Source organism: Saccostrea echinata, unplaced genomic scaffold (assembly GCF_033153115.1).
Source record: "Saccostrea echinata isolate AGI-Se365-2 ecotype Australia unplaced genomic scaffold, CSIRO_AGI_Sech_v1 ptg000005l, whole genome shotgun sequence".
NCBI classification, from domain to species: domain Eukaryota; kingdom Metazoa; phylum Mollusca; class Bivalvia; order Ostreida; family Ostreidae; genus Saccostrea; species Saccostrea echinata.
In genome coordinates, this window is record NW_026889754.1 from 8,015,801 (window position 1) to 8,027,088 (window position 11,288).

Sequence of the window (11,288 nt, forward strand, 5' to 3'; positions counted from 1 at the left end):
TTTCCCAATATGGGAAACCGTGGAAACATGCAGTAGTGGTTTCCACGTAGATTCCCGATATAGAAACAATCAACCTGTGGTTTCCCGTAAGTTTCCCAATATGGGAAACATGCAGTAGTGGTTTCCACGTATATTCCCGATATGGAAGCAATCAACCTGTAGTTTCCTGCATGTTTTCTAGATATGGAAAACACGTATGCTGTGGTTTACACCTATTTTCCCGATAATAGACATTTTGGAAACGTGTATCAAAAGAATAATAAAAAAAAACTGTTTGTGTAATTCTGTGTAATGAAATTGAACATTCTGTGACAAATAATTTTTTTTTAACATTTTAGTCTCGGTAAAACTCATAAAGACACGTGAATTGGAATTAGTAGTAAGAGAAGATTTAATACAACTTTTAATTTTAGAAAAATCAGTGTAAACTATTCAGATAAAATCCAATCATTGCGCTAACCCTTGTAATCGCGGGAACCTGTTCTCACGTGCCACAGGTGGAGACACGTGTCGCGAAGACACCTGCGACTGTGTATTTTTTGTATATTCTATGTGATTTGAGAGGGTTTTCTACCTAAGGGGAACAATGGGCTGTGGTCAAGCATGTATATACACATAGTCTCCACAAACTCAGTTTAAATTTTGGTGATAATTGCTGGCCATTGATTTGATTTAAAAAAAAAATAATTTAAATTATCAATAAGACCACAGAATATTGATAAAATAAGCTACATTAATTTTAAGATGTTCAATGAGAGAAGAAAAAAAAGAATTGTATTTTAATTTTTCATTACTGATTAAAAAACAAAATTTCCTAACCGTTTAAAAATTATATATACTTTTCTATCGGTCTTGAATAAATCTAAATTCTCGTTATGTGTTAAATCATAATTCTTTTTCAAACAAATTTGTAAGTGCATAGATAAATGAAATAAAATTTCTTAATCGGTAAATAACGAATCGTCCTTGTTTGACATCAATGTAAACTTTGAATATTGAAAACATAGAAAGAATTATTAATTATCAACTTTGTTGCCTGCTTAATTCGCAAATTGTTTATGAGAAAGGATGCAGATAGATCTATTATACAACATAAGAACTAAATTACTAATGTTTTGTGTGAAATTCGTATATAGTCCTCTACAAAGACATTGATAATACAGCAGAATAATATTCATATACTAAATATATGAATGTTAACTAATAACTTATTTTTTTTTATCTATATCTGTACACAGACCCTGATGTAGTAAATGTCTTCATTTTTTGCAGGGAATTGCAATAATGTTGGTCTTAAATGCATACATGCGCACGTATATTTAATTTAGCCATTTTGTACACAAAGACCAATGCTGGCTCTAAATAAAGAAAAGTCTATGATATTTATATAACATGATTTTCTTTTCCTTAATGTAGTAGTGTGGAATATATTTATTTAATAAATGTTTTAAATTAAATGTAAGTAAATTAAACTACCATAATAGATAAAATGTTGGATCCACCCCGTTATTTCCCTAGCCCTACCTGTAAACTTGTACACCTGTATATAGATAATTAGTTACCTTAGGGCAGGTCAGAGGTTTTGGTGTTTTCTTGGTTTTTATTGGTAGTTTGTTTATAAAGTTGGATCTCATTGGTTTTATTCTTTTGGTCATTGGTTTTACCGCCAAAATATTCATTCTTTGTCTTGTTGAGAGATTACCAAGACTTCAGTTTATGGACTCTCTCATGACCTTGACTTGGAGACTGACTTTTTCCACTTTTTGGTAAGTACTAACTTTTCTTTATTGCTAATAGTTAATTAACTTGTGTAGTCTGTAAATATGCAATTATAATAAATCCCATCTACACTTTATATTAATAGAAAATGAATGACCATGAGAGAAAGATATTTATTTTTATGATTGGAATTATTGATTTTGAAGATCAGTAATGTTATATATTGAAAGTGTAAATTGTTATGTTCAAATTACACTATATATTTTATGACCAAGATATTTGGTTACTTTGTTCAAAGTGAACAGATGATTTTTTTTATTTTAATGGAATATATATTTTAATGTATACTGTATTAAATTACAGAATCCATATACATGTTTATGACATCATACATTCATGTGGTAATTAAAGCCTTTTCCCACAGAATGGTGAGGAACTATTTATTTTAATTAGTAATATTTTTTATGCCTTTTTATGGGAGAAAATATGTAATGTCTGTGTATCAGATGTCAGAGTTATCTCCCTTAATTGGAGTCAATGTACATAAAGATACATCTTGTCTATAATATATGATTATCAATATGTTATCTATGAGAGCTAGATGTATGTATAAATGATGCATTAATAGGATTGATTTGATGTGATATAATATTGTTGTTTTATTATATTTCAGGGCTATGTTAATATATACTGCTCACTGTGTCAATAAAATAGACCTGAACCTGACAGAGGCGTGCTTGTTTATTTACACAAACCCCTGTTACATTAAGAACAACATCTGAAGAAGAACTGCGTGCTAAGGCAATTCATTGAAGAAAAAAAAAACCCAATAATTTATTAATTGTTTTACACGTAGATGCTTAGCGAAAACTTAATATTTTTAAATCGTGTATTATGTTAAACAGAAGGTTACCCCTTTCAAATTTAAGCCCCCTCCCCTCCTTCAAAAAATGGAGAGAAAATAGTTTCTTTCGATATTTAGGTATAATATACTGATGTGGTGATTGTCAATACTTCTACATGTACAAACATTTCTTTATATATATGCCGTCCATTTCTTGATTTTTATACCCCTACATGTACCATTACTTTTTTTTTTTTTTAAAACTGCACTTAAAACTGTCGACTCAAACCACAGGCCTGTATAATTTCAGTTTGGGGCACAAACTTTACCAGAAAGTTCTTAAGGTATGTCACTCGTCAGCCTTTTAGAAAAGTTCAGTCAGAACCTCTAACTTAAAAACTATTTATTACAATTCAATCTTTATAACATATTTAAATTAAACAATGTAAAATGTTCAACATTCAATTAAAAAACTGCTCAAAAATTCATAAAGAAACAAGATTTATAAGGGACTATTTCTTGTGGTGGAAGGATATTTAGCAGAAATTTCCGCAAATCTACACATTTATTATATTTAATATCTTGGAACTTTAGCCTCACATACTTTTACTCAGAGAATATATTCCGTTATGATATGCCTGGAACATTAAATATAGGTCTCAGTTTATATTTTTATAACAAAATTTACAACTTTGCTCAACAAATTTTGCCAAGAAATGAAGATATATTAAAGAAGTCAAGATAAAATTCAAACAGTTTTTTGCCAGAAAATCGCATATTTTGACGAATATTTCAAAATTTACATCACTGAGCCCAACTTTTTCTTTCATTATTTTAAACTACTCGATACTTTTGACCGATCAGCACTTAAGTCGTAAAAAGTTTGATACAAGAAAATATTCTATTGCCTATTTAAATTTTTAATACCCCAAATATGAGACTTTTTTAGTGCAAAAAGGTCACACAATAATTCACGCGCATTAATTTGCATGATTTGTTCAATGATAAATATTATTCAAACTATTTTACGTAAATTCAGATTATGTTTATTGCCATGGTTACATCTGATAAAATATGATAACGGTTAAAGTGATTAACCAAAGAGTTACAATTTAAGTGCAAAAAGGTCAATTTAATTGTACCGTAGCTCAGTTAGATGCACACTGACACCCCATTTTCTCTGCGATTTTGAGTCATACTATATGAGTATTTATCCAAAATATACTTCTCAAAAAATCCTTGATATAAGAAATTTCACGAATGACATACCTTAACTAGCAAACCTTACCAGAAATTACCAGAAAAAAGTTATATATGAAAGATACAGGGCGGTACTGGCTGATTGCTTAAAGCCCTGCACATCAACGAGTATACACCTCGGCGTTTTACATTCGAATACGGAATTAGAACGCGGTTTTTTCAAATTTATAATTAGCAGCTGTGTTAACTAGTAGAAAAACCCCGAGATTTTCGAATGTGTTTTCGTTTTCTGTCCCTATCAACTGTTCTAAAGAGCAAGTTTGGATTATTATTAGTCTGAAATGTGTATTGTAGAGGCTCCAAGGGGAAAATTTAAGCATTATGTCCTAGAAGAATCATTACTTGACGGATCCGAGGCGGTGAGTCAGTAGAATACGGGAAAATATAACGAAAACAGAGGTTGAAGCGAGGAAGGGGTCCAAAATGGCGTCCTCCCTTGTGTAGTTTTAGTATTAACGTATATTAAAATAAATAATTATTACACGCCGGGAGCAAGCCCCTGTGAGCACAACCCTTATTCATATGCATAATGATGATACGTATATGGAAAATGTATTGGTTTTAAAAGTACTGTCTATAATAATATAACAACTGTTTAACAATCAAGTGATAGATTTTAAATTGAAATAGTTTACTGTTCAAAAGACAAATTTCTCATGTGTGCTGAGAGATTTACTGAAAATGTTAAAAATAATAAGCCTACAAGATGTAAAAATATTGATCATTTTTGATAGTATTTCAAGTAATGCAAATGAATCATCTGAGTAACAATCATCAGTTATTGATGGTGGTCACAACATCATAGAAGTCTAATGTAAAATTAATTGTAAAAATAAGTGAATCCTCATTTGTTTGAAATTTTTGTTCTCCACAAGGGGTTTTACCATGGCGGCCCGCCATGGTTAATTTTATGTGCGCCATGGTTAAACAAGCTGCGCCATGGTTAAAATCGACGACCGCCATGATTAAATTTTTCTTGCATTTCAGTATTGACACTTTATTTTTAATGACTTGAGTAGTTAATTGTGTTTATACTACGACTGGCATGCACCTCGAGAGAAAGCGGACTGTGCTAAACAAACACAGTCGTTGATCGGCAATGTACCTGTATACCGTGAAGTGTGACAATTGAGAGTCAATCAGCTGATTATCAATATCTTTAATGTTAATTTTCCTGTACACATGTAATTTCCTCTTGCTCCGTTTTTAAATATTAATTTGTTATCTTTCTGACAAAATGGACACGAACTCCAATCACCAAGTATAGGTTATAGAGTTACCTCCCGTTTTATGAAACGTCGCGTGGTGCTATTTTTAGCACTGGAGCACATGGAGAAGTAAACAATGAAGGAAAATCAGCGAAAAATGCAGTGTAGAAAGGGGGGGGGGAGTTTAGAAAGGACATAACAGAGAAAGCACTGTTACAGTTATCTCAAATGTATGCCCCTGGTTATAATTAAAACTTTTGATACTTATATCATCAATAAGTTTTCGTAGACCATGCAGTTGAAAAACTCAGGCAATGTTTATATGCCTGTGCTTGTTCGTTTGTGTCTCTGTAACCCCCACCCCCCACCCCACCCCAAATATAAGATCTAGTCCTTCATCATCTTCACTGTAAAAAGGAAGAAAAGGAAAATATCAATAAAAATTTTCTTCTTAAGAACAGCAATGCTAATATGTATCATATTAATTCAAAAGCATCCTTCGAAAGTGTAGAATTCATACCCCCCCCCCTTCCCTCTGAACCACTTTTATATATAAACTTTTAAATACTGAACTGATTTATGCTTTTTCCTACCCAAAGTGCTCAGGTGAGCAATGTGGCCCCTAGGACTCTTGTTTATTGTTGGTCTTATAAGTGAAATCAGAATGCAATACAGTGCAGTAACTGTACATAATATATTCTTTCAGACAGAAGAAAATCGACATTAAAGGAGAACCAGTAACTAAAGATGTATGATGAATCAAGATGTGATCATGTGGTAAGTGGTAATCAATTCAATCATAAATAGGCATGTATGACAATTGCATTAAAAGAAAAGAACTTGATTCCAATTTTAATTGGAATGTTGAACTACCAGCTGCAAACTACAACAGGTTAGGCATAATAAAAAAAATGTTTGTTTAGGGTCCCCCCCCCCAATATCTAATAGCCAACCCAAATTTTTTTTCATTGTAAAAATCCATAAGTCACTCATTCGTCAGTTTAACTTTTACATGCATCTTAATCGGTCAAGCGTTTGAATCGAAAGTACAAGAAATAGTTAGTGCAACATGGAGTTAAAGAAGAAATGCAAGACAGTTTTTTCATTGTGTGGTAGCTGTAAGGCAGTTGGCAAGAAAGATATTGTCTATCGCCTATATGGCAAGCCCAAACAGAAGTAAAGCACCACACAATGGTAAACCTGTTTTGTATTTCAACCAATTCATGTGAATTTGTGTATAAAAAAATTCAATAAAATAAAAAAAAATCCTACCTACCAACCCTATTTTATTTCAGCATGTAACAGTAAACAAACTTATTTTTTTGTTTGGCCTTATGATATTGTATGGCTTGGAGTCTTTTTCACTTCTCTATAAAATTTTCTGTCTGGATGATATCTAGCATAATATACACCATGCAGTGAGGATTTTAGTTCACCCGAGCTAAAAACTCGAGTGAACTTTTCTGATCACCTTTTGTTTTGTCTTTTGTCCATCAAACTGTCAATCCATCAGTGAGCTTTTCACATTTTCAACCTCTCCTTAAGAACCACTAATTTTAACCAAGGTTGACACAAAGTAAGGATATTTTAAATTGTACAGAGGAAGCCCCCTCCCCCCCCCCCCCCTCCTTTCACCCCAAGAGGAAATGATTAACTCTTTCAGATATTATTGATATGATCATTGTTGAGCAACTTATAATTTTGTATCCTGTAGACTTTATTTTAAGAATAATGAATATTTGTTTAAGACTCCTTTTGTCAAGGTTCAAAGTTCAATTAAAATTATTTTGTTGTACATGTATTTGAGGATTCGAGATATCAGGAGTAAAATATTTAAAGAATACTTCCAAATTATTTCGACATATCTATGGTATTAGAGATGCCAAAGTTCAGCTGTATGGCTATGCTAAAGTAGTAAATATTATAACTTACTAAAACTTTCTAACATTGAAATATGTTAAATGAAACAAGACAAAAATGAAAAATAAAAATTTACTGGTTTCTGGCTGGTCAGTATTTTGATGACCGTAATTTCTAAAATATTCAATGAAACACTTTGAAGCTTTAACTGTAGGTATATGTAAACTTAATATACTATAAGGTAATATTTATAAATGAGAAGTTTTGAACAAACATAACAACATGCAGGTATGTAAATTGGGGGTAAAAATTGGTTACCGGTAATGGCTATCACCTTAATTTTCAACGACATAAAACAAACTTTAGAATGTAGGTAAATAATACTAGTATATGTCTGTACATATGATATAGCATATAGAACTTGTACTGAATGTTGATTAGCTAAATCTTGAATGGCTGATATGTTGGTCGTTTTTGATGAAATTTAGATTATTTGTATGTAAACTGAGTGTACATGCAACATGAAATTATTCATAAGGTATTAAAACATGTGTATGCAATGCAACATATGATGAATTCATATTGACTTGTATGGATATAGCTTAACACGTATGTGTATTGTTTTTTAGGGTCCTGTTCTGCAGATGCCATGAGATGATCTGTCTGTCCATCTGATATCACTTGTCCTAAGTATATTTTTTTCTCCTCTTAGCCCAATCTCACTCAAATTTAACTCATAGAGTGCCTGTGGATGGAGGGTAAAAAGTGACCTTGGACCAATTATCAAGGTCAAAGGTCAGTATCAAAACACACTATATATCTTTATTTAAAGTCCTTGTCCAGAGCATAATTTTTCTCCCTTGGTATGATCTGGCTTGTGTGCCATGGGATGAAGGGTTTTTAGTGATCTTTAACAAAATTTCTAGGTCAAATGTCAATATGAAAAAAAAAGATTAATTTTGTAATATCCTTGTCCAGAGCACATTTCTCCAATTCACTCAACTAAAAGCAGTGTTCTACATGTACGAGATGGTCACATTCTCAATCATACCTGCTTTAATATTAATCTGGCGTAAAACCTTACTATGTAATGTTCATTATTCGGATTTCATGTCATTAAATTTAAAGACTGAAACTAATTATAATCACTGATATTGGTACATTAAAGAACATTGAGTGATCTTGTAAGATTTCTAAATAATATTCAAGCATACAATTCTTACATCAAATAATAATTTTATATGAAAATATATTGCAGATCGCAGATGATGTGAAGAAAATACAAAGGAAGCTGATGTTGAAAGAAGTATAGAGTATTTAATGAAGTTTTTATGAATGGACTTAGATGTGAAAGACTACTTCATTGTGTATCAAGATATATGATATTATTTATTTTGATATCATTTTCAAATGATGTTTTTGCACATCAAACGAATAATTAAACATATGATTTGATAATGCTTTTTCCTTTTTATACATTTTCTTGATAGATTTTGAAAAGAAAACACAGTTTACCAAGGAAATCAATAATATATATTTTGATTTTAAACCTGCTGTTCTCTTTTCACATTCTAGACAAGAAAGATTTACCATGGAAAATACAGGGATCCTTGAGCTTCCAGTTGCTTGTCAATCATTTTTCGAAATTGAAATGCTCAACCTACCCTGTAGTTTCCATGGTATGGAAACTATTACACCACAATTACACATTGCTTCCCGTCTCAGAAAAATAAGGGAATCTTGAAGTTTCCCAGTAATTTCCTTTTATGAGACACCAGATAATTCCACCAAGTTTCCATCACACGGAACCCACTACGCTCCAATTTCATATAGTTTCCTGAGTCATGGAAACTTCAGGAATCACGAGATTTCCTCTAGTTTCCGTTCATGGGAAATCTGAGGATTCCATCAAGTTTCCATTCCATGGAAACCACTACGCTCCGATTCCACATAGTTTCCTAATTATGGAAACCAGTGGAATCTACAGGTTTCCCATTATGGGAAACTACATCGAGGCTCGGGAAACTTCAGGTTTCCTGAGGTTTTCTGTGGTTCGGGATACCTTATGGAATCGGAGCGTAGTAGTTTCCGTGGTACGGAAACTTGACGGAATAACCTGGCATCCGCTGCGGAAACCACTAGGAAACATGATGTAAACATGAGGTTTTTATGTGGTTTCCATATAGTATCCTATGACGGGAAACTGCTTATTTCACCCAGTGACTATTCTATGGGAATAGGCTTTCCCACAAAATTGTCTTATGTACAATGTCTACATGTATGAATGGTGATTTGTAATTTAATACAATGATAATTTAAAAATATTATCTCTTAAAAAATATATCAAGTGCTCACTTTGAACAATATAATAAAAATATCTTTGATCATCATAAAAACACATAATCTGATTAACATTAAATTACTTCTGTCAAATATTTAATATTGATCTTGTCATCAATAATAAATATACATCATAAAATAACTTTCTCTCAAATTCATTCATTCACTTCAGTAAGTGCAAATGGAAGTAACTTTTATATACAGGGTGTTTCAACAAACATGTCCCGACTTTGCAGTTTTATAAAAAAAAGTTATGTAGCATTTATGAAAGGAAAGTTTGCGGAAAAATAAAGAACAAAGTTATACAATTTAATCAATTAAAGAGTTTTAAAAAAGATGGATCATTTATTTTAAAGACAGACATTTTAAGAAGATGATCACTACAGGCAGGTTTTGATCTGACGTCATTTTATAACGTGTTTCAAATGTCCATCGTTTTTTTTCCGTCACCAGTTTCATTCTGTCTCTGAAGTTTCTGATAACATTTCTGCCAGAGTCCAAGGATATACGTCTAATTTCTCTTCTGATAGCCATTTTCAGAGCACTTGTATCTTGTGGGGGTGGTGAATAAACACGATCCTTTAAATATCCCCATAAAAAATAATCTAAAGGGTTCAGATCGGGTGAATGTGGTGGCCACTCAATGTTTGAGCGAAGGGATATAAACTTTTCTCCAAACCTGTGAGACAGCCATTCAAGCACAATATTTGCGGTGTGAGGAGTGGCACCATCTTGCTGAAACTATACTTCGTTAATTTCTATTCCTCTTCTCATTAGCTCAGGCAGAAATTTGGTTCTCAGAAAATAGTCAGGTAGCGTTGAGATGTTACCGTTGTGGTTTTCTCCATCCTCTTCATAGAAAAAGGGACTATGATACCGGTACTGCTCATTGCCGCCAAGACTGTTACCTTCTGGCTATGTAGTGGTCTCTCTTCATAGAAGTCAGGCTTTGAAGTTCCCCCAAAACGCATGTTTTGCTTGTTTACATGTCCATCAAGTGTAAAATGTGCTTCATCTGAGAACCATATGACGTCGGTTAAAAAATGTTTTTCAACATCCACTTAGCAAAACAAAGACGGGAGGAAATATCGGTATCTTCCAGATGCTGCATTATTGAAATTTTATAAGGTAATAGTTTTAAGTCGTATTTCAAAATTCTATAAAATGATGAGGAACTAATGTTTGAATCAAGTTCTCTAAATACTCTTCTCACTGATTGCTGTGGTGTTTCCTGGATGACTTTCTTCACCATTTCGATATTTTCATCTGACCGTCCAGTCCTTGGCCTTGTAGGCGTATCTTTCTTCTGTCACCAAACCGTTCACGGTAGCTCAGTCGGTAGAGCGCTCGCTCCGTGATCGGGAGGTCGTGAGTTCGAATCTCGGCCGCGACTGACCTAAGTCGATAAAAAATGGGTAGCAACTGTTCCTTCGCCATGCGCTCGGCACTTTGAAGTGAAAGTTGACCTTAAAAACCGAGGCCCCGAGTCACGACAGGCGTTGGCACAATAAAGATCCCTCACTGCTCAATGGCCCTAAGTGCCGAGTAAAGGTCAAAATTTGAAGCCCTTCACCGGTATATGGTGACGTCTCTATATGAGTGAAACATTCTCGAATGGGACGTAAAACAATATACAATCAATCGATCAATCAATCTTCTGTCACCAATAGTCCAATACTGATCAAATTTTGACACAATCCGAAAAATCTGTTTTCTAGAGAGAAGCTTTTCATCTGGATACTTCCTTTTCAAAATCTTTCTCACAAGTGTTGGTGATTTGCAATTTGCGTAATACAGTTTAACAATATCAATGTAGAGATATCTTTTATCTTCCATTTTAAAATACCTGACTACCTAACTTTTGATGCTTAAGTAAGTAGTTATGACGTCATAATATCTTATATTCATATTTTAATAGAATTTGCCGTAAAACTTGCTTTCAAGTACAGTTTTTGTTATAAACATATTTTGTGATTTGGCAAAAATATAAATATCCAAAGTCGGGACATGTTTGTTGAAACACCCTGTACTATAGGATGAACATTTTAGGTATGAGA

At 32.9% G+C, this 11,288-nt stretch overlaps 1 long non-coding RNA gene across 1 annotated transcript; it reads left to right on the forward strand.

The window, feature by feature from the left end:
• The first annotated feature begins 5,761 nt into the window (after nucleotides 1–5,761).
• On the forward strand, nucleotides 5,762–8,232 carry LOC133180026 (uncharacterized). Its single transcript, XR_009720245.1, has 3 exons — nucleotides 5,762–5,808; nucleotides 7,521–7,686; nucleotides 8,150–8,232. It is a non-coding gene; the product is annotated as an uncharacterized LOC133180026 (long non-coding RNA).
• Nucleotides 8,233–11,288: the final 3,056 nt, after the last annotated feature.